Below are 21,825 nucleotides of genomic sequence, written 5' to 3' on the forward strand. Positions count from 1 at the left end.
ATCATACTACCATCATCATACCCATAATCATGTATCACGATCATCAATTTCAGTCCACTCGATAATCAGTTACATCTCGGCCCAAAATACAAATAGGGACACGGCCCAAGTTGCATCAAAAGTGCAATCTAAGAAGCCGGTCTTATTTTAATGGCCTAGCCCGATTTTCTTTTTGATAATCCCAACATACATTGCAGTAAGCTTAATAATCGATAGTAGGGTTTTTCGAGTAGCAGTTCTTGGATAAGCGAAGAATATAAAATAAAACAAGTGGGTGAGGTGGGGTTATCTGCTTAGTACATTTCGGCCAACAAGAAAAAGAAACACGATAGCAGTTCAATCATTGTTATAATTGTCTTCTATCATCATCACCGTATCACAATAATCATCTTCATATAATTATCATTACTAATATCATCGTTATCTTGTTGCAGTAACAAGTACGAACGAAGTAGAAGCATGAGTGATTGAGTAACATGTGCTGTTTTGGATGGTGTTTGCAGCAGGTACCTGGCGGTGGTTGGGTTTCATGAAGAAGGAAGCAAAGAGCAACAATTTGGCAGTGATGACGAACTGGTGATGGTCTGTTTTGGTGATTTTTGACGAGTGATAGAAGAGATGAGGTTCTAGATGGAGTAGATGGTGAAAATATGATAACGGAATGGCGGGTTATGTTGGTTATCGTGGGTGTTCCGGTTTGTGATGTTTGGTTATGAAGTACGGTTTGAAACATGAACTGTAGCGTAGAAGCAGCAAAAAGAGAAATGGGTTTTGATGATTATAGTGTTTTGATAGTTGCAAGTGTTAGAAGACCGAAGATAATAAGGTTGGGTTTGTCATCTAAGGAAAAAGAAAAAGTGGCATTTTAGTTTAATATCTGAACATAAACAGAAAATTTTTAAGTAGTAGTAGCATGGATTATGACTTGGGTTTTTATGTGGTCTTCACAATCGAATGCGAACTTAAAACTAGTCGGTGATAGTGAGGGTGATCGATGGAAGGGTTCAAGGTGGGTTGCATCGAACTAGAGACTGCAGTTTGTGGTGGTTTAAGGAATTGAGGGTGGTAAGGGTTTCATCATATTGCAGCAGTCGAAGATAGTGTTCTTGATGGTGCTGCACGGTGATCGAATCATAAACAGAATTTAGAAATACAAGTGGTGCTCGAAGGTTAGTACGTTGCAGGTTGTGTGTTTGAGCGAATGACACTTGTTCGTGGGATTTTTAATGGAGGTTATTTGATGGCTTTGAGCATGAAACATAATCAAATAGCAGTGGTGGTCTGATGAAAGAGGTGGTCGATGGTTGCAGTGATTATCGAGTTGGGTTGGTTAGTGAAGAGGGTGGTGGTCATGGGTGGTGGCAGGAATGGCCGGTGGTTGTCTTGGTAGAAATTTTATAATTTTCATGTGCTGGTAGAGGTCCAAATGTATTGGAAAAGTCGAGTTCAACATCCTCCCATATACTCCCAGGATTGTTCAAAATGGAAGTTTAAATAACTCTTAGAGGATTTGAACGTCTTTGTTTTCCATTAGAGTAGATAATTGAGAAGACACCATAATGGAAAGTAGGAAAGTCCAAAAGTGATTGTTTGATTAATCAATTATAAAAGTATACTATAGGTGGAATAAACTTAAGATTCGATGAAAGATTTCTACTAATGACTTTAATTAAAAGAAAATTCAAGCAATCAGTTGGATACTTTTCGAGGAAAAACCAAATAGAAAGCAGGAAATAAAAGTCAAGGTGTGATGTGCAATCAAATGCATGCCAGTTGTATAATAATAATATTAATCAATGAAATAATATAATAATTAAATAAAAAAACGTGAGGATTAGAAATATAGCAGCCATAATCTTGTCAATTTATGTCAACGGTTTTAGCACGGCCCATATATCAGGCTCCGTTGTTAAACAGTGAAGGTGAAAAGTCTACAGAAAAATCCTAATTTTTTACAGTAATTATCTTTATTTCTTTCTGTCATTATGGTATAAAAACTAGTCATAAATTAAATAAAAATTAAATCACTGTCCGCTCTCGATCCTGGGTAAAATATAAAAAGTTCTAAAATTTAATAACTAGATCCTACATACATTTTTTAGTAAGCCTAAAATTTATAGAACTCATTTTCGTATCACCGTTTAATTTAAAATTACATAAGTTTGAATTTAACTTGCTTAATATCAATCGGAACATCAAACGAGTATTACAATCATTTAATATTTATTTTTAATATACCTTATTTATATATATAGATATATTTTAAATAATAATTATTATAATATCCTATTTTTATTTTATTAATTTTTAATAACAACAACTTATAATACTTCAAATTATATTTCGAATTATTATTTATATATACATACATACATATTTATTTACAATTAATTGTTCGTGAATCGTCGAGAGCAGTCGAAGGTCAATTGAATATTTGAAATAGTTCAAATTTTTTGTGACTCAACCTAGCAGACTTTGCTTATCGTGTCGAACTCATATAAGATTTAAGTTTAAATTTGGTCAGAAATTTTCGGGTTGTCACAGTACCTACCCGTTAAAGAAATTTCGTCCCGAAATTTGATCGTGGTCATCATGGCTAACAATAAGAATGTTTTCAAGACACATATGAGTTGATAAAATAGAATTTATTACCATAGAGTAATATGGATAAAATGATTCGATTATTCGAAGCGTAAGAGTGAAGCTATCTCAAAAGACTGAAATGAGATAATAAAGGTTTATCTTAACCAGCTGACGTAGTCAAGGCTGATTTCTGAAATTCCAGGGATTTAGGGGAAATCTTTGTAATAAGATTTGATTCTTCGATAATTAAGGAAATTAGGATCCTCTTTGGTTAAATGCAATAATCTGTTTCGATTTCTCTGTCGGATATTTCAATATAAATCCACCTTCTTCATTTCCCTTATATTTTGGAGTTCCATCCTTTTGTTTTCTCTTCCTGACTTTAAATCAAGCGAATAATGGTCCAGAATTCGTAGGTATGAAGTTTCGAATGAACATGACTAATGTTCTAAGAGAGAGATTGTAATAGCACGATCTTGGTTGGTTAAATTACCAGAATTCAAGAGAAAAGATAGAACTATCAGGAAGATATGTTCTTGATATGTTTGGAGATTAGGTAGAATGTAAGAGTCGTATAATATGGCACCTGATGACGTTAAGGTCTGTGAATCATCAAGTTCCATTAGAAACTCAGCATGACTTACTGTAATATAATCACGTTGATCAAGTGTCATTATATTATACTAACTCATGCTTCAGTTCCCAACACTACTTCTAAAACATTCATACTTTAAACTCGAAGGTTTCAGAATTTAGAAACTAAAATAGTTTCTTTTATAATATAACATAGATAGCGCGAAGCGGTAAATGATTTCGGATAACAATAGTTATGAAGATATCTTCAGAAACATCGAAGATATTTATAATGAAAGATACGATGATATCTTAGAATATCTAAGATCAGAAGATGATGAAGAATATTGTCCGCAAGGGTTTTAGAGTACGGAGTAAGATATTCGTTATTGACTTCAGTAGATACTGAATCATTTGGATTCTTTGAAGGCAGGTTTAGTCTTTGTGATTTGTCCACAGCCTCCTTCATACTTTGCTCAATCCGTTTTTCAGTACCAAATCTTCTCTTTTAGAGTACGGAGTAAGATATCGTCATTTACAGTTTTTGCTGCTTCATCAGCATTTCTCAAAATTTTGAGAACTAGTTCGCAGTTTAGGGTGCTTTTCAGAAACTTCACATTCGAAGTCTGTAAGTCTTGGAGGTAGACGTTATATAACTGTTGAGGCGAAAAAGCTGCGAGATTTCAAAATACTGATTGCTAATTCCCGATGATTCGTATGGAAATTCTTGTTACAAGATGCAGATGAGTATATGAATAGGTTTTAATGAACAATTATAATGATTTTTCAGAAAGTCAAAGATCAATGAAGTTGCTGGTAAGTTTATTGCTAATGTGGTGGAATATAAATGGTTTCCCGGTAACGATGATGAAAGGCAAACTTATATATCAAAGTTATAATATAGTTTATTCGAATGAAAAGTAAAAATTGATTTGCTGAAGCTGTGACAAAATTGGCTAATTTGGAAAGGAATTGCAAAGTTATTTTCGGTAATAATAACGCTAAAGGAATTAGCACAGATACGTGTTAAACGTTTACTCAAGTTCCGAGAGTTTTCAGGTGCATAACTATATGCATCAATCTTTTCTTCCGTAGATGAAGTGCGGTTGGTTCATCCTCTCGATTGAGGTGCTTTTAAGAATCATGAAAGGTTTGAACGCAGATTGGAATCGTTAAGATATAAATGAGGTTTAAGATGAAATCAGGTGGCAAACTTGAAGAAATGTTTAGTTTCATATGTTATAATCAATATTTTAATTCATTTTAATTGTCCAATGTTCGTAGTCCACAGTTTGTAGTCCACAGTTAGTAATTCAATAATTCATATATAGTTTAATATATAATATTCGAATTAATTAATACATATCGTGACCCGTATACATGTCTCAGACTCGATCACAACTCAAAGTATATATATTATTGTAGAATCAACCTCAACCCTGTATAGCTAACTCGATCATTACCGCGTATAGAGTGTCTATGGTTATTCCAAATAATATATATAGATGCGTCGATATGATATGTCAAAACCTTGTATACGTGTCCCGATATTTAAAGTGCGTAAAATAAATAACAGAAATTAAATGACGATAAATAAAATTGCGAGAATTTAAATTGCGATAAATAAATTGCGATAATTAAATTGTGATAAATAAATTGCGATAAATAAAATGTAATACGGAATTAATCAGTTAGCTAGGAACAGTTAGCGTGGATTCTTATCAAAATTCTTCTCATAGTTAAATTGTTTGTTTCTAACAAATTTTATTTTTGTCCAATGTTTTCTTCATTATGCCACTTGTTGGATTCTGATAGGTCAAAATCCAAATATGAAATTGAATGAAAAAGGTTATTCTGCGGTGAACGGATACGTATATCTGTGGGTGTAAGTAGGATAGTAAATGATTGTTGAATCAGATTCGAAGAATGTACAGTGTAACTTATCAATGTGAAATCTAAATATTCCTCGGGTATTACCTACCTGTTAAAATATTTTCACCATTAACAGTTTGTACAAAAGAATTTTTAATTACAATATTTATGAAAACGTATTTACATATATATTTTCTTCAGATGTAATCATGGATTTAATGAGTTAATATGATATTAAACTCATTTGGTTTTTGGTCAGAACTAAAATACATAATCTCTAAAACATTAGAGATTACATAATCGTCATGAGGAATGAAGGTAATTGATGTAGAACGATACGTAGAACGATGATTATACTCGAGGTACAGAATGAGATGTTGAGGCATGGATTGTTGATGGTACTGGTGTTGTTACTGATGGTACCGTTGGTGCCGATGATGTTGCTGAAACTGGTAAATTTTGCACCATAATTTCCAAATTGATTACTCGGGTGCGAAGCTTGTTGCCTTCTTCTATTTAATCCAGGATGATTGTCGGTTGGAACGAGCAGATGAATAAGGTTTAGAATTTTAGATAGCACATATTCATGATGAGCTATCCTAGAAATGAGGCTAAAAATGGTGTTTCGGATAGGTTCGTCGGTAAGTGCTTCAGGTTCTTCGCCAATAGGGCAATATGTTGGTGGAAAGGATCTCCTTCTTTGCAATTCCATTGATTAAGTCGACTACGAACCCATCAGATGAATTGGGGATGGTTGATTTGCTGATTCGTTCTTGTAACTCTGCTTCCGGAGCTTAGGTGAACATCCATGTCGGGATAGTTGTCGGGTTCCAAAGAACTTGAACTAGTGACGAGTTCCATTTCGTACGATTGAGTAAAGGGTTTTTAGATATGAAATAATTTTCGAATATTAAATGATATTCTAACTACATAGAATACTTATATATAGCATAAAGATTTCACAAATTACGGAGAAAATTTCGAAAGCTGTCAGGCAAAGATAACAGTAACAGATACGCTAAGATATGAATTATCAGATACGCTAAGATATGAATTTTTGTCTATACACTATCGATGCACTAAATGCAGTAAGATGTGTCTAGACTAAGAATGATAAGCAAGTGATTCCCTAAGAATGATAAGCAAGTAATTTTTGACACGAAATGATAAGCAAAACTTTTGACATGCAGACACGGTCGAAGATCAGACTCACTAATGCCTCTAAACAACTATCAGTTAGACACACTAATGCAAGACCTGGTTCGCTAAGGCCACCGCTCTAATACCACATGAAACTCATGTGGGGATAACCACCGTCCCACCCAGTGCCTTAACTATCAGGCGACCACTGAGTGTACCTCAGATACTGATTTTAGGGCCTGCCTCTCGGCTACTGCCAACCCTCGTAAGGGATCGCAAGGAGTAAGAGCCAATGCTTCGCCACAGGTCACACTGTGAGAACCTCCTTTACGACTAACCCGCCACACATGGACGCGGTTATACCAGCTCTGATACCACATGAAACGACACGTCCTAATTCATAAGGACGAATACAATAACATATGGTTACAATTGTGAGGTTCTGACCTCTATATGATACATTTTACAAACATTGCATTCGTTTTTAAAAGACAAACTTCCATTACATCGAAAGTTGACAGATATGCATATCCTTTCATAATATATTTGAACTATGAATGACTTAATATTAATCTTGATGAACTCAATGACTCGAATGCAACGTCTTTTGAAATATTTCATGAATGACTCCAGGTAATATCTTTAAAATGAGCAAATGCACAGCGGAAGATTTCTTTCATACCTGAGAATAAACATGCTTTAAAGTGTCAACCAAAAGGTTGGTGAGTTCATTAGTTTATCATAAACAATCATTTCCATGATTTTAATAGACCACAAGATTTCATTTTTCCATAAATATACATCTCATATCAGGCATTTCGCAAACTACATAGAGATAAAAATCATTTATATGGTGAACACCTAGTAACCGACCTTAACAAGATGCATATAGAATATCCCCATCATTCCGGGACTCCCTTCGGACATGATAAATTCGAAGTACTAAAGCATCCGGTACTTTGGATGGGGCTTGTTGGGCCCAATAGATCTATCTTTAGGATTCGCGTTAATTAGGGTGTCTGTTCCTTAATTCTTAGATTACCAAACTAAAAAGGGGCATATTCAGTTTAATAATCCAGTCATAGAATGTAGTTTTAAGTACTTGTATCTATTTCGTCAAACATTTATAAAGCAGTGCATGTATTCTCAGTCCCAAAAATATATATTGCAAAAGCATTTGAAAAAGGCGCAAATGAAACTCACAATGCAGCAATTCGTAGTAATTATGCATATGACGGCACTGAACAAGTGCAGGGTTGGCGTCGGATTCACGAACCTATATCAGTTATATATATTAAAACACATAATAATATTCAAACAAGTTTATGTATTAATATTATAATATATTTATTATATTAATAATTTATATGTTATTTACTATAATTATTATATGTTAATGTTTAAAAATATTATATAATGTATTAAGATTAATATATATATATATATATATATATATATATATATATATATATAATCATATTACTATCTATAATGTATAATATATTTATATATTATGTAACACTAAATTCTTATATTAAAAATAACATTTTGTTAAAAGTATAAAAGTATGACATTTTAGTATAGGTATATAATAAATATATTTTTATATAAATATCATTTGTTTGATAAAATAATAATTGTAGTATTACTAAAATAATGATAATAATACTGTTATTAGAAATGAAAATAAAAATAATGATACTTATAATAATGGTAATACTAGTAATAAAATTAATGCTAATATTAATAATGATAATAATAATAATAATAAAATCATGTTTAATGATAATAATAATAATAATAATAATAATAATAATAATAATAATAATAATAATAATAATAATAATAATAATAATAATAATAATAATAATAATAATAATAATAATAATAATAATAATAATAATAATAATAAGAAGTATACCTTTAAAACAAGCTTAAAAAGAAAAGAGTGCCATAGCCCGGGATCGAACTTGACACCTCTCGTTTAAACCAAACACTCGAAACCATTTCTCTACTCGATTTTTTTTGAATTAATTCCCATCTTTAACTATTTTAACCTATCATTCACGGTTAACATCACCATATCATCATCTCTATCATTATCAATATCATACTACCATCATCATACCCATAATCATGTATCACGATCATCAATTTCAGTCCACTCGATAATCAGTTACACCTCGGCCCAAAATACAAATAGGGACACGGCCCAAGTTGCATCAAAAGTGCAATCTAAGAAGCCCGTCTTATTTTAATGGCCTAGGCCAATTTTCTTTTTGATAAGCCCAACATACATTGCAGTAAGCTTAATAATCGATAGTAGGGTTTTTCGAGTAGCAGTTCTTGGATAGGCGAAGAATATAAAATAAAACAAGTGGGTGAGGTGGGGTTATCTGCTTAGTACATGTCGGCCAACAAGAAAAAGAAACACGATAGCAGTTCAATCATTGTTATAATTGTCTTCTATCATCATCACCGTATCACAATAATCATCTTCATATAATTATCATTACTAATATCATCGTTATCTTGTTGCAGTAACAAGTACGAACGAAGTAGAAGCATGAGTGATTGAGTAACATGTGCTGTTTTGGATGGTGTTTGCAGCAGGTACCTGGCGGTGGTTGGGTTTCATGAAGAAGGAAGCAAAGAGCAACAATTTGGCAGTGATGACGGACTGGTGATGGTCTGTTTTGGTGATTTTCAATGAGTGATAGAAGAGACGAGGTTGTAGATGGAGTAGATGGTGAAAATATGATAACAGAATGGCGGGTTATGTTGGTTATCGTGGGTGTTCCGGTTTGTGATGTTTGGTTATGAAGTACGGTTTGAAACATGAACTGTAGCGTAGAAACAGCAAAAAGAGAAATGGGTTTTGATGATTATAGTGTTTTGATAGTTGTAAGTGTTAGAACACCGAAGATAATAAGGTTGGGTTTGTCATCTAAGGAAAAAGAAAAAGTGGCTTTTTAGTTTAATATCTGAACATAAACAGAAAATTTTTAAGTAGTAGTAGCATGGATTATGACTTGGGTTTTTATGTGGTCTTCACAATCGAATGCGAACTTGAAACTAGTCGGTGATAGTGAGGGTGATCGATGGATGGGTTCAAGGTGGGTTGCATCGAACTAGAGACAGGATGTAGACTGCAGTTTGTGGTGGTTTAAGGAATTGAGGGTGGTAAGGGTTTCATCATATTGCAGCAGTCGAAGATAGTGTTCTTGATGGTGCTGCACGGTGATCGAATCATAAACAGAATTTAGAAATACAAGTGGTGCTCGAAGGTTAGTACATTGCAGGTTGTGTGTTTGAGCGAATGACACTTGTTCATGGGATTTTTAATGGAGGTTGTTTGATGGCTTTGAGCATAAAACATAATCAAATAGCAGTGGTGGTCTGATGAAAGAGGTGGTCGATGGTTGCAGTGATTATCGAGTTGGGTTGGTTAGTGAAGAGGGTGGTGGTCATGGGTGGTGTCAGCAATGGCCGGTGGTTGTCTTGGTAGAAATTTTATAATTTTCATGTGCTGGTAGAGGTCCAAATGTATTGGAAAAGTCGAGTTCAACATCCTCCCATATACTCCCAGGATTGTTCAAAATGGAAGTTTAAATAACTCTTAGAGGATTTGAACGTCTTTGTTTTCCATTAGAGTAGATAATTGAGAAGACACCATAATGGAAAGTAGGAAAGTCCAAAAGTGATTGTTTGATTAATCAATTATAAAAGTATACTATAGGTGGAATAAACTTAAGATTCGATGAAAGATTTCTACTAATGACTTTAATTAAAAGAAAATTCAAGCAATCAGTTGGATACTTTTCGAGGAAAAACCAAATAGAAAGCAGGAAATAAAAGTCAAGGTGTGATGTGCAATCAAATGCATGGCAGTTGTATAATAATAATATTAATCAATGAATTAATATAATAATTAAATAAAAAAACGTGAGGATTAGAAATATAGCAGCCATAATCTTGTCAATTTATGCCAACGGTTTTAGCACGGCCCATATATCAGGCTCCGTTGTTAAACAGTGAAGGTGAAAAGTCTACAGAAAAATCCTAAATTTTTACAGTAATTATCTTTATTTCTTTCTATCATTATGGTATAAAAACCAGTCCTAAATTAAATAAAAATTAAATCACTGTCCGCGCTCGATCCTGGGTAAAATATAAAAAGTTCTAAAATTTAATAACTAGATCCTAAATACATTTTTTAGTAAGCCTAAAATTTGTAGAACTCATTTTCGTATCACCGTTTAATTTAAAATTACATAAGTTTGAATTTAACTTGCTTAATATCAATTGGAACATCAAACGAGTATTACAATCATTTAATATTTATTTTTAATATACCTTATTTATATATATATATATATAGATATATTTTAAATAATAATTATTATAATATCCTATTTTTATTTTATTAATTTTTAATAACAACAACTTATAATACTTCAAATTATATTTTGAATTATTATTTATATATACAGACACACGTATTTATTTACAATTAATTGTTCGTGAATCGTCGAGAGCAGTCGAATGTCAATTGAATATATGAAATAGTTCAAACTTTTTGAGACTCAACCTAACAGACTTTGCTTATCGTGTCGAACTCATATAAGATTTAAGTTTAAATTTGGTCGGAAATTTCTGGGTTGTCACACCCCCCCTCCCTAGGGACTCATCATACTCGATGAGGTTTACCCTACCACCCCCAACGGCACATGAGTAACTCTAATACTATACTTTAACACTCTAACTTAACATGACCACAAAATTTTCCGATTTGTACGCATGCGCACAACGTTTTCTTGGCGACCACACACGAGGAGCACTTTTCTAGGAGGTCACCCATCCTGATAGTGCGCTCGCCCGAGCACAATTAACTGCAACGTACTTACACCTGCTCTGCATATGGTCCTAAAACATGTTATTTTATTTAAGCGACAATATTTTTTATAATCTCATGATCACTCATGTCCATGAGCGATGTGAGATTTGCCTAATGTGTTACAAAAAAGCTATCAGCTACCAGGAAACGATAATCAGCTCTCAGCTAATTTTACCAAACATACTCTATGATGTCTTATTTGTCTCTCCAAAACAAATACTCCCTCCGCCCCATATCTATTGCTCATTATTCTTTTTTGCGATGTCTCAAATTAATTGTTCATATATATAAGTGGAAAAAAATAATGTGAAGTTGTTTTGTACCCCTACTTTATATATGTTGGTACGATTTTCTGTATAGCGGCTGTAAGGTACCAGTACAAGACAATAGCTGCTCAGCGTGTGGCGTATAATGTTGATTGTTGTTTGCCCTCGAGAAATAATCTCTGCAGACCCGGAACACGGATGGATGATCTGTGGGGTGGCCTCAATCAATCTGAGGATCAATCTGAAATTGATCCGTATAGCGTAATGCTGCTGAGCGACTAATGTGCATTTAGAGTGAGAAAGAACTGTGTGAGAGAGAAAGTGTACTTCTCTCTGACTGAAGTTCAGATCAGAATGATGTGAAATGTGGTGACCCAGGGGGTCTATTTATAGGCGTAGAATGTTCTAAATTCTCAGGATACACGTGTCAATTACTGAGTGGTTCTGTTACACGAAATATCCGAAAGGTCAGTGGCGTGTGCTGACGTGGCTACGTGCCGTTCACGCGCTGAGCTAAAGGGCTTATGCATAGAAGCTGCCTGCAGGGCTTACGCTTGACGCTGGGCGGCCTGCTGAACGCTGGGCGGCAAATACTGAAAACCGCCAAATCTTGTTATCTTTTGTGCTCTTTAATCCATTTTTCTCTATAAAAATGGTGTTTTTATGCGTGTATCCTCTAGGATACACCATTAAGTCCCCCTAGTTTAATGTCTTGATTTTTGTAAAAAATAAAGTTATTAAACTAAAAATAAAAGATGCATTTTTCCTCGAAGACACAAAACAGCTGTAGCCGTCTGATTTTCTATTCTGACGTCACAGTATCAATTATGAATTTACCCCCTGTAAGACCCAAATTATTATTGTACAGCAGTGTAAATATGGTACATAGAGTGTGGGTATCATTGTGTAATTAAACAGAGGTCAGAGTCTGCCCAGACCCTTGTGCACGCTGCGCAAAGGAAGGGGTGCGCGCCGCGCACTGCTGCTATTGACAGATTCCTGCTTTTTAATTTAAAGTTTAATGAAGGGCATTCTGGTCTTTTCACATGAGGACGAGTTTGGGGCTTTAGTGGCCAGTTGTGTGGTGGTTGAAACACATTCAAAATTACCACCAACCACATCATCTCTCCAATTAAAGGTTCTAGAGTGAGAAACCCATTTGAGAGAGAGAAAGCTCAAATCAAGGAGGAAGAAGTTGATTTCGGGTCAAAGCGCGTGTATTAAAGTTGTTCATCTATCCACTAGCTACGTTTTGATTGTGGTGGTATGTCCTAACTTTGATTTCCTTACTTTGATTTATATAAGGGTTAGGGTTTGGGTAAATGGTGAACATAAATCCCATATTTGATGATTTTGGGTGTTCTTGGGTAAGATTGAGTCATGCAGACTCAATAGTAACTAACCTAGGGTTTCAAAGTGTTAATTGAGGATATTGAGTCTTAATTGGTTAGTTATTTACTAGCACACCTAGATATTAAATGAATGGGTGTTATTTGGGTATGTTGGTGACCCAAATGGGTGTGTTGACTTTGAAATGGGTCAAATGAGTCTTGGGTGACCTAATTCGTCTAATGAGTGTGAAAATGCAATAACCTTGTGTTAAAAGTGTATTTAAGACCACAATCGAATTAATGTTAGGGGTTTGGCGTAATCCCGACCTAGTGTTAGAGTTAATGGTGCAAATGGGTCACATTTGCACTACGGGTCAAAATGACACTTGGATGGTGAGTGAGTTGGTCCACCAACTTGAATGTATGATTGATATATGTGCATAATGTAATAGGTACGTTATTTTGAAGGTTGCGAGCTTGGTTTATCATTTCACCGAAGGCGTTAAGGTGAGTGGGATATTTATGCACGTATGTATAGATTATATTTATTTTGTATGCTATGGCATGACCCCACGAAGCCGGAAGTGCCATAGTGTGTGTGAGTGTGCTATGATGTGAACCACGGAGCCGGTGGCATCATGGTAAGTGTGTGTGATGTGAACCACGAAGCCGGTAACATCAAGTGTGAACCATGGAGCCGGTAGCACTATAAAATGAGGTGTGAACCACGGAGCCGGTAACACTGAAGTGTGAACCATGGAGCCGGTAGCACTATAAAAGAGTATGACTCAAATGCGTAGTGACGTGAACCAAGGAGCTGATAGCATCATAGTATTTCGTATGGTGTGAACCACGGAGCCGGTAGCACAATGACGCGTGTATGGTTAACCATATAGTTCGTGTATGCATTGTAGTGTAGCATATTATATTTTGGAGTATATGCTATTGTTTATGCTAGTTGCGGTATTGGAGGTTATTAGCTTTATACTTGGAGTTCGTATGCTAATATTATAGTGCTAGCATGTGTGTGGTATGAGAGTAGGCGGTTGCAAGTAGGTATATTATATATACATGTGTATACTTATTGCACTCACTAAGCGTTAGCTTACCCTCTCGTTGTTTACTTTTTTAGGCTCCGGTGCGGACAAGGGCAAAGGTATCCGTTTGGATTAGTAGTGGCTCTCGAGGGTTTAGCTTGTGGAAGATCGACCAAGATTTGGGTAGTTTAACCCCCAAACACCATGCTCAAAGTGTCGTTTGGAATTTAAACTAATGTGGTCGAAACTTATATTTTGTACGAAACTCGTATTTCGGCATTTGTGGGCCCGGTTTCGTAAAACTTGTTTTATTATTGAAACGTGTTAGTTTTAACTATTATAATGTGATGTGAAAAGTATTTCGTCTAAAAGTGTCGGGAAGTGGGAGATCTTTAAGCGAAAAATGGCAAAACCGGTCAGAAGCTGCCAGGCTGCCTGCGCACCGCGCACAGGCTGGGTTGCGCGTCGCGCACCCAGTCTGGGCAGTGCAGTTTTTTAAAAAAAAAATGGTCAGTTTTCGGTTGGTTAACGGGTTGGGTTGTTACAAGTGGTATCAGAGCATGGTCTAAGGGATTTAGGCGACTTGATATAAGTGCTTAGACTTAGACTTTATTGTGTATGCATTTTATGCGGGACTTGTAGGAGACGGGTCGGAACGGGATTGGCTAATTCCTAGGGTTATGTGAACTAACCTTGTACTAATTGTTTTGTGTTGTATTTGCAAACATCAAGCGAGATAGACGTTGTACTAGCAAGTAAATGCGATGTGCTTGCGTAACAATGACTAGCTACCATTGTTACGGGTTCAAATCGTGTCAAACAAGCGATGTACGACCATTGTTGAGCAAGATGGGGCGGTGAGGTGTATACATGTATATGTCATGTCTTTTCGTTCGTCGTTTAACCTATTCCGTTTTGTAGAATGAAGATGAGAAACGGACATGATACCAATGAAGGAGGTACGAGCTAGGACGTCGAGTTTACGGCCAAGATTGAGGCCATTTTGAAAAGGCATCACACGGCCTTCCTTGAGGACGTTAGGAAGATGTTCTTAGATTCGATTGACGAGCAAGTAGTCAATCTAGTCAAGGAACAAGTGAAGGTAGTTCTTCATGAAGATAATGTTGGAAGGCGAGATTTCTATTATAAGAACTTCAAGGATTCTCAACCTCCTACCTTTGAAGGTGAACGGGACCCACTTAAGAGTGCCCGTTGGATCTCTGATATGGAGGGGGCTTTCCGTACCTGTGAATGTCCTCTCGATAAGAAGACAAGGTACGGGTGTAGTATGTTGAGGGGCGATGCCAAGTTATGGTGGGACGCAAAAATCTAACCCTATGGTGAAGAACAATGTGTGGAATTCACGTGGGGTGAATTCAAGGCGGAATTTTTCAAGGAGTATTGAACATCGGCCGATCTTTCGAGGCTTAAGGACGAGTTACGTGCTCTAAGGCAAGGGTCGATGGATTTGAACACTCTCAAGTCCACTTTCTTATCAAAGACCCAAATTTGCCCGGAGTATGTCGGGAATGATCACATGTTAAAGGAAGACTTCTATCAAATCTTGAACGACAACTATCAAAAGAAGATTAGTATAAACGCGGTGAAAACTTTTGATGAGATGTTCGACATGGCTAAGGGTTTTGAGTCGATCGTTTTGAGAAAGAGTGGCTTTGCCTTTGGCAAGAGAAAGTTTAAAGCTACTAGTCATTCCAACAAGAAAAGTAAGGGTGCGAGTGAGAGCGTTGGTAGTATAAAAAGGGTGTGTCCGGGGGTTATGGACCCAAATGTTATAATTGTGGACGAAAAGGACACAAGGCTCGTGATTGTACAAGCGCAACTTCAACACCAAAGCTCAAATGCTACAATTGTCAAAAGGAAGGACATCGAAGGACGGAATGTCCCGAGTTGCGGGGTGATCAAGTTAAGAAGTTAGAGAAGGTGGCTGGTATGGTTAGGGGACGAAACTATTTGATGACCAATGATGAGGCCAAGCAATCCAACGAAGTTGTCTCAGGTACTTTCATGGTTAACTCTAATCCGGCGCGGATACTATTTGATAGCGGTGCTAATTTATCGTTTGTGTCACCAAGATTTGTGCTTAAGCTTAATAAGCCGCTAGCTAAGTTAAGTCATCCGGTAGAAGTTGAAATAGCAGATGATAAGACGGTGCTAGGGGTTGAAGTGTGTAATGATTGTAATGTTGTGTTTGGTGTCGAAACGTTTAAAATTGATCTCATTCCGATGACTTTGGGTGAGTTTGATATTGTAGTTGGTATGGATTGCCTCGATCGTTATAGAGCCGATATTTCATGCCATGAAAATTCTATTCGTGTGAAGACCCCAAGTGGGGGAGAATTAATTATTCATGGCGAGAAACGTACAAGACTTGTTCCATTATGCACTTGTGCACGGGCACGTCGTTTCCTTAGTGGTGGTGGGATGACTTTTCTTGCCCATATGGTTGATACTCGTGAAGAGCCACCATCCATTCGTGAAATTCCTGTGGTTAATGAATTCGAAGGCGTTTTTCCGGATAAATTACCGGGTGTTCTGGCGGAAAGACAAGTTGAATTTCGCATTGAGTTGGTTTCGGAGGCTACTCCCATTGCTAAGACTCCTTATCGTTTAGCACCAACGGAAATGTAAGAGTTGTTGAATCAAACCCAAGAGTTACTTGAGAAGGGTTTTATCTGACTGAGTGCTTCGCCATAGGGCGCTCCGGTTTTATTCGTTAAGAAGAAAGATGGTAGTATGCGGATGTGCATCGATTATCGAGAGTTGAATAAAGTGAAGATCAAGAATCATTATCCATTGCCTCGGATTGACGATTTGTTTGACCAACTCCAAGGCGCGACGTATTTTTCTAAGATTGACTTACGGTCCGACTATCACCAAATGCGGGTCCGTGAGGAAGATATTGAGAAAACGGATTTTCGAACTCGTAACGGGCATTTTGAGTTTGTAGTTATGCCTTTTGGTCTTACGAATGCACCGGCGGCATTCATGGATCTTATGAACCGAGTGTGCCAACCTATGTTGGACAAGTCGGTAATTGTGTTCATTGACGTCATACTTGTTTATTCGAAGAGTATGAAAGAACATGAACGCCATTTGCGCGAAGTGTTGAAGACGTTGTGGAAGGAGAAATTGTATGCTAAACTCTCCAAGCGCCAATTTTGGCTAAGGGAAGTGCAATTCCTTGGCCATATTGTGAATAAAGAAAGTATTCAAGTAGATCCGGGGAAAATAGAGACAGTGAAGAATTGGAAACAACCGACTACGCCTACAAAAATCCGAAGTTTTCTCGGATTGGCCGGTTATTATCGTCGGTTTATCCAAGACTTTTCTAAGATCGCTTCACCGTTAACAAAGTTGACAAGGAAGAACGCGAGATTTAATTGGGAAAACGAGCAAGAAATTGCTTTCCAATTGTTGAAAGAGAAGTTGTGTCAAGCTCTGATTTTGGTGTTACCAGAAGGTGTAGAAGATATGACGTTTTATTGTGATGCATCATTAAATGGAATCGGGTGTGTTCTAATGCAAAGAGGTAAAGGCATCGCTTATGCCTCTCAACAATTAAAGGGGCACGAAAAGAGATACTCGACTCATGATCTTGAATTGGCGGCGGTGGTTCATGTGTTGAAAATTAGGCGCCACTACTTGTATGGTGTCAAGTGTACGATTTATTCGGATCATAAGAGTTTGAAACATCTCTTTAACCAACGAGATTTGAATTATCGTCAACGTAGGTGGATGGATGTGGTAAAGGATTACGATTGTGAAATACTTTATCATTCGGGTAAGGCGAATGTGGTTGCGGATGCATTAAGTCAAAAGAGTCAACATCCGGCGATACGAGTAGGATCGTTACGCATGATTATTACTAACGATTTTCTTGTAAAGTTTGGTGAGATTCAAATTGAAGCTTTTGTTAACAACAAACATGAGGAATGAATCATGGGGTAAACAGAGTCTATTACCTTAGGCCCGCATGGTTTGTTGTCCTTTCAAGGAAGGGTGTGGGTACCTAGAATGGGAGATTTCCAACAAGTACTACTTGATGAAGCACATAAGTCAAAGTATTCCATTCATCCGGGTGCAACAAAGATGTATCTTGATTTGAAAAAAGAATATTGGTGGCCCGGCATGAAGCGTGATGTTGTTAAGTATGTTGAACAATGCGTCACGTGTTTGCAAATTAAGGCAAAACACCAAAAGCCGTATGGTATGTTACAACCGTTAGAAATTTCGAAATGGAAATGGGAGCACATTACCATGGATTTCATTACAAAGTTACCAAAGACGGCGAGAACCCAATTTGATACGATTTGGGTGATAGTTGATCGATTGACGAAAAGTGCATTGTTTCTTTCCATTCGAGAAACGATATCGTCGGAGACTTTGTCAAGGTTGGTTATCAAAGAGGTGATATCGAGACATGGGGTTCCTATATCTATTATTTCGAATCGAGATACTCGTTTCACGTCTCGGTTTTGGAATAAGTTTCATGAGGATATGGGTACTCAATTGAAAATGAGCACAGCGTATCATCCTCAAACGGACGGTCAAACCGAACGTACGAATCAAACATTGGAGGATATGTTACGAGCATGTGTTATTGATTTCGATGGTAGTTGGGATGAACACTTACCTTTGGTGGAATTCTCGTACAACAATAGCTACCATGCTAGTATTGGAATGCCACCGTATGAGATGCTTTATGGGCGTAGGTGTCGAACTCCTATATATTGGGGAGAAATGGGACAAAGAGAAATCGGGAGCACCGATTTGGTTTTAGAGACGAATAGTAAGATTGAGATGATTCGTGCTCGACTTAAGGCGGCTCAAGATAGACAAAAATCTTATGCCGATAAACGAAGGCGACCGATTAAGTTCCAAGAAGGTGACATGGTGATGCTTAAGGTTTCGCCATGAAAAGGTGTTATTCGGTTTCGAAAACGAGGAAAGTTAGCTCCTCGGTTTATTGGTCCTTTCAAAGTGTTAGCTTGTGTTGGTGAGGTTGCTTATAGACTAGAGTTACCCGAAGAGCTTGCGGGAATCCATAACACATTTCATGTTTCCCATCTCCGTAAGTGTCTTGTGGATGACTCGACTTGGGTGCCGTTAGATGAGATCGCTCTAAACAACAAACTAGAATATGTCGAAGAGCCGATTGCAATTCTTGATGAAAAGGTTAAAACGTTGCGAAACAAAGAAATTAGAACTTACAAAGTGCAATGGCATCATCGAAAAGGTTCCGAGTTTACATGGGAACCCGAAGAGTTTGTATTGGTGTATCTTCCGGCTTGTCACGCGGCTTGGATCGCGAGGACGCGTTCCGATTCAAGTGGGGGAGAGTTGTAACACCATGTTTCTCCCCGTACATGTCCTAAGGTACATATTCAATCATTAGAACATTTATACTTGTTTACACATATAATATTTGACTTAAGATTTTGAGTTTGGAGGGTAACTGGTCAAACTTCGCATTTTAAAGAGGTCTATCGCGAGTGAGTGGGTTGCGATACGTGATAGAATGCGTTGAAATGTGACGTCCCAAGAGTCCCTTCCACTGACCAGCATGTCGCGTCCCAAGGGAGTGTATCGCGTCTTGTTACATCGCGAAACGAGATGAAGCCTGCTGAAACGCGACGACCTCAGGAATCACACTCCTGTCCGAATTATTGCATTTGAATAATGTATGTCGCATGTCGGTGTCGCGAAACGCGACCTTATGTCGCGAAATGCGACCTTGTGTCGCAAAACGCGACAATTATCGCTGAATGGACACTTTTACCCATTTTTAATGGCATCTTTTGGGGGTGTTTTGGTCTTTTCACTTGAGGCCAGTTTTGGGGACTTAAAAGCTGATACAAGCTTATCCTAACTCATTAAACACTCTTCCAACTACATCACATTCAATTTTAGAGAGAGAGTTAGGGTTTTAGTGAGAGAGAGCTCAATTGGGAAAGAAGAAGACCAAATCTCGCCCGAGTCCACGTTTTGAAGTTGTTCCCTACGTCTCTAGCTATGATTTGATAGTGTTGGTAAGTCTTAACTCCGTGTTTTGAGTTTAATTTGATTTATGGCTAGGGTTTTGTCATTTAAGACTTGTAAGACCCATTTGGGGGTTAAATGGGCGAATTTGGGTTAAGTTCAGTAGCGGAGCCAGGGAGGGGACAGGGGATGCTGTGTAGTGACCCGAACTTTTCCATGTTTATATATATTAAATGAAATTGTTATTTACATGATTAAGTGTTTCCAACATGTTAAGCAATCAAACTTTTTAAGACTTGATTAATTGAAATAGGTTTCATATAGACAATTGACCACCCAAGTTGACCGGTGATTCACGAACGTTAAAACTTGTAAAAACTATATGATGACATATATATGATTATATATATAGTTAACATGATATTATGATAAGTAAGTATCTCATTAGATATTTTAACAATGAGTTATATACATAAAATTGAGTTTATTGAATTAAGAAACTCGAAACGATATATATAACAATTATCGTTATAACAACGTCTTACTAAATAGATATGAATCATATTAAGATATTGATACACTATGTTTAATCATGATAAATGATAAGTAAACATGTCATTAAGTGTATTAACAATGAACTACATATGTAAAAACAAGACTACTAACTTAATGATTTCGAATCGAGACATATATGTAACGATTATCGTTGTAACGACATTTAACTTTATATATATCATACTAAGATATATTATATATCATAATATCATGATAATGTAACAATTTAACATCTATTTAAATATAATAAACAATGGGTTAACAACATTTAACAAGATCGTTAACCTAAAGGTTTCAAAACAACATTTACATGTAACGACTAACGATGACTTAACGACTCAGTTAAAATGTATTTACATGTAGTGTTTTAATATGCATTCATACACTTTTTAAAGACTTCAAAACACTTATCAAAGTACTTCTACTTAACAAAAATGCTTACAATTACATCCTCATTCATTTTCATCAACAATTCTACTCGTATGCACCCGTATTCGTACTCGTACAATACATAGCTTTTAGATGTATGTACTATTGGTATATACACTCCAATGATCAGCTATTAGCAGCCCATTTGAGTCACCTAACACATGTGGGAACCATCATTTGGCAACTAGCATGAAATATCTCATAAAATTACAAAAATATTAGTAATCATTTATGACTTATTTACATGTAAACAAAATTACACATCCTTTATATCTAATCCATATACCAACGACTAAAAACACCTACAAACACTTTCATTCTTCAATTTTCTTCATCTAATTGATCTCTCTCAAGTTCTATCTTCAAGTTTTAAGTGTTCTTCATAAATTGTATAAGTTCTAGTTTCATAAAATCAAGAATACTTCCAAGTTTGCTAGCTTACTTCCAATCTTGTAAAGTGATCATCCAACCTCAAGAAATCTTTCTTATTTACAGTAATATATCTTTATAATACTAGGTAATACTCATATTCAAACTTTGATTCAATTTCTATAACTATAACAATCTTATTTCGAGTGGAAATCTTACTTGAACTTGTTTTCGTGTGATGATTCTGCTTCAAGAACTTTCAAGCCATCCAAGGATCCTTTGAAGCTAGATGTATTTTTCTCATTTCCAATAGGTTTATCCACAAAACTTGAGGTAGTAATGATGTTCATAACATCATTCGATTCATATAAATAAAACTACCTTATTCGAAGGTTTAAACTTGAAATCACTAGAACATAGTTTAGTTCATTCTAAACTTGTTCGCAAACAAAAGTTAATCCTTCTAACTTGACTTTTAAAATCAACAAAACACATGTTCTATATCTATATGATATACTAACTTAATGATTTAAAACCTGGAAACACGAAAAACACCGTAAAACCGGACATACGCAGTCGTAGTAACACCGCGGGCTGTTTTGGGTTTGATAATTAAAAACTATGATAAACTTTGATTTAAAAGTTGTTCTTCTAGGAAAATGATTTTTCTTATGAACATGAAACTATATCCAAAAATCATGGTTAAACTCAAAGTGGAAGTATGTTTTTCAAAATGGTCATCAAGACGTCGTTCTTTCGACTGAAATGACTAC

This window comes from Rutidosis leptorrhynchoides, chromosome 3, assembly GCF_046630445.1.
Source record: "Rutidosis leptorrhynchoides isolate AG116_Rl617_1_P2 chromosome 3, CSIRO_AGI_Rlap_v1, whole genome shotgun sequence".
Classification (NCBI taxonomy): domain Eukaryota; kingdom Viridiplantae; phylum Streptophyta; class Magnoliopsida; order Asterales; family Asteraceae; genus Rutidosis; species Rutidosis leptorrhynchoides.